The sequence below is a fragment of the Pseudophryne corroboree genome, chromosome 2 (assembly GCF_028390025.1).
Source record: "Pseudophryne corroboree isolate aPseCor3 chromosome 2, aPseCor3.hap2, whole genome shotgun sequence".
Lineage (NCBI taxonomy): Eukaryota > Metazoa > Chordata > Amphibia > Anura > Myobatrachidae > Pseudophryne > Pseudophryne corroboree.
Window position 1 is genome coordinate 303,353,353 of NC_086445.1, and position 3,866 is coordinate 303,357,218.

General features: G+C 42.9%; 1 pseudogene; it reads left to right on the forward strand.

Annotated features, from left to right (window-relative positions):
- Positions 1-2,810: 2,810 nt before the first annotated feature.
- On the forward strand, positions 2,811-2,929 carry LOC135051467 (5S ribosomal RNA; annotated as a pseudogene).
- The last annotated feature ends 937 nt before the right edge of the window (positions 2,930-3,866 follow it).

Genomic DNA, 3,866 nt, shown 5'->3' on the forward strand with positions numbered 1-3,866 from the left:
AAGCTATCTACCAATGAGAGTGCACCTATATATGAATGGAGGATTCGAGAAAGATAAACCCATATAGTGCGTGGATCTGCTTTCCACGTAAGGCAAGGTAAGACCAAAGTCACTCAGTGGCGTTGTATACCCTGGATCGTGGATGAGAGTCCACTGAAAAAAGGTAAATAGAGAAAAAGGATAGAGTATGCAGATTGGAGCCTCTGTGATTGGATTGGGGGTTGATATCCAAGGAAGGGTAACCAAATCAAGACATAAGGCATCAGGTAGATTCGTAAACAAAGAATGAATTAAATATACAATCTTATAGTGCATAGACACCTATGAGTACAGAAAATCATTACTTGGACAAGGTACACATATCAAGCATACATAGAATGTAGCATACTGCATAAAGTCGTTGTGGTCAGGCAGTGTGCAAGGACAAAAATCGACCTGAAATCACTATGATTTATGAGCTATAATATGCACAGAAAATCTTGCTGCCTGGTTTGACAGAATGTTGCGGCTATAGTATGCACAAAAAATCTAGCTGCCTGGTCTGACAGAAAGTTTAACATGCCAAGTAAAGATAAACATATGTAGAAATCAATAACGATGATGATTCAATAATATGTTGAAAATAAGAAAAGATTATACTCAGAGTCAAATTCAGAAGGCAAGTGGTGACAAAATAAAACCTCCATGAGTAGGTCCTGCTGTGGAATCCATGGAAAACGCGTTTCGCCCATAGGCTTGTTCACTTCCGGGATCTCACAACTTGTAATACATGAAGAGTTTAAAAACCCTGCAGGCGCGGGTAGCAGCCAATAGAATATGGTAGTACAATTAGGCTTGGGGACTGGAAAATCCCATACTAACGCTAGAGGCCAATCGGGACGCGTATATGGTGCGTCCCAGCCAATCAGAGCATGGGTGCGCCTGTTGACAGACGCGGGTGGGCGGAATGAAGTCAGGGGGCGTGCGGACGCTCACTGACGTATGTGTGAGTAATACACATGTGGCTAATCATGACGGAAAACCAGGGTCATGGGAATGAGTATGATAGTGCCATATTGAAAGAGGGGATGCCAGGAATAGGATAATGGTACAATACGGTGATTTTATAAACAGGATAAATAATAGGCTAAATCGGTTGTGAGCCTGTTTAGAGCTAGTATTTATATAGGTTATTGAAAAGTCGAACTGGCTGTATCAGCCAGCTCAGCAAGGACGAGAAATTAAAAAATCCCCCTATTTGTGTAGAAAGTTACAGGGGACATGTCTATACTGCGTCCCGGCCAATCAGGGCACGGATACGCCGGGGGCATTTGCTGCAAGACTCACTCAGGAGAGTGGGAGTAGAAAAACTCTCACTGGTCTATATGAAAATTATGCAGAGAGAACGGGTCACATGGGGGAATGCCATGGCGCCATGTTGGAAATGGGAATGGCTTGCCAGGGGTTACTTGAGATAGAAATCAAAGAACTTGAAAACGGTTAACAGTCCGTCTTGCAGCAAATGCCCCCAGCGTATCCGTGCCCTGATTGGCCGGGCCGCAGTATACACATGTCCCCTGCAACTTTCTACACCAATAGGGGGATTTTTTAATTTCTCGTCCTTGCTGAGCTGGCTGATACAGCCAGTTCAACTTTTCAATAACCTTTATAAATACTAGCTCTAAACAGGCTCACAACCGATTTAGCCTATTATTTATCCTGTTTATAAAATCACCGTATTGTACCATTATCCTATTCCTGGCATCCCCTCTTTCAATATGGCACTATCATACTCATTCCCATGACCCTCGTTTTCCGTCATGATTGGCCACATGTGTATTACTCACACATACGTCAGTGAGCGTCCGCACGCCCCCTGACTTCATTCCGCCCACCCGCGTCTGTCAACAGGCGCACCCATGCTCTGATTGGCTGGGACGCGCCATATACGCGTCCCGATTGGCCTCCAGCGTTAGTATGGGATTTTCCAGTCCCCAAGCCTAATTGTACTACCATATTCTATTGGCTGCTACCCGCGCCTGCAGGGTTTTTAAACCCTTCATGTATTACAAGTTGTGAGATCCCGGAAGTGAACAAGCCTATGGGTGAAACGCGTTTTCCATGGATACCACAGCAGGACCTACTCATGGAGGTTTTATTTTGTCACCACTTGCCTTCTGAATTTGACTCTGAGTATAATCTTTTCTTATTTTCAACATATTATTGAATCATCATCGTTATTGATTTCTACATATGTTTATCTTTACTTGCCATGTTAAACTTTCTGTCAGACCAGGCAGCTAGATTTTTTGTGCATACTATAGCCGCAACATTCTGTCAGACCAGGCAGCTAGATTTTCTGTGCATATTATAGCTCATAAATCATAGTGATTTCAGGTCGATTTTTGTCCTTGCACACTGCCTGACCACAACGGCTTTATGCAGTATGCTACATTCTATGTATGCTTGATATGTGTACCTTGTCCAAGTAATGATTTTCTGTACTCATAGGTGTCTATGCACTATAAGATTGTATATTTAATTCATTCTTTGTTCACGAATCTACCTGACGCCTTATGTCTTGATTTGGTTACCCTTCCTTGGATATCAACCCCCAATCCAATCACAGAGGCTCCAATCTGCATACTCTACCTTTTTCTCTATTTACCTTTTTTCAGTGAACTCTCATCCACGATCCAGGATATACAACGCCACTGAGTGACTTCGGTTTTACCTTGCCTAACGTGGAAAGCAGATCCACGCACTATATGGGCTTATCTTTCTCGAATCCTCCATTCATATATAGGTGCACTCTCATTGGTAGATAGCCTCTCTACTATCATACCACGCTGCTAATGCCCGATCTCGTCCGATCTTGGAAGCTAAACAGCGTCGGACTGGGTTAGTACCTTGAGAGGAGACTCCCTGGTAATACCCAGTGTTGTAGGGTAGGAACTATTCCCCTTCTTCTGAAGGGTGGACACCAACAGCAGTATCACCACTACTTGCTTTTTTCTTTTTCATATCTCTTTCCCAAAATTTTTTTCCCCAACGTCAGGATATTAAGATATACATCTCTAACATGTGCCATGTGGTTTAAACGGGTGACCAGCAAAGTGTATAGCATCGACCTAATTTAAGTGGTCTTTCTAAGACACAACACTGACCTCCCTCCTTTTCAGGTCCCATTAATACAGAGATTTCTGTACTGGTCAGGAGAAACGGGTGCCAGACTAATAAGTGTCTGCAGCCTTTCTAATTTTTCTCTTGTGATTAATAGACCAGAACATTCTATTATTTTTTCACACTCTTGTGTGTTTTATCTCACACTTCTTTGGATCGTAGATGGGTATTTGTTTTAATTTGGATTAATAAATAAATATATGTTTTAATTTATTTCATCTACTAATTGAAGATCCTTCTTCTTTACTTAAGAGTGCGCCCACACAAGAGCTTTCTCTTTCTCCCCTCGTTAGTACTTGTACTTTCTAGCTCTGGGCGCACCACCAACAGGGACTACAATTGAAAGGTTCTTTTTCCTTTCCAACAATGTAATTGTCCAACTTTGGTTTTCTATTATCTGTTATAACTTATCATATACCAGTGCCCAGTCGCCCTTTCCTTTTGATACAATGAACTGGGTATATAAGGAGAGCGGTGTATGATTAGGCCACCCCCCCATGAAGTTGGGGCGTGGTTTATGGACTGACGGAGACCTGTTATGATTTGTATCTTATGTGAGTGGGAGACCTGCATGCTGCGACCGCGCTATAGACCAGAGACGCTAAGAGGCAGCATTAGCGGGAGACACAGAGATGCATAACAATGGTGGCAGCCCGGCTATTGTGAGCTCGCCAAGCGTGAGGCTGAATATTGTTATTTTAGAT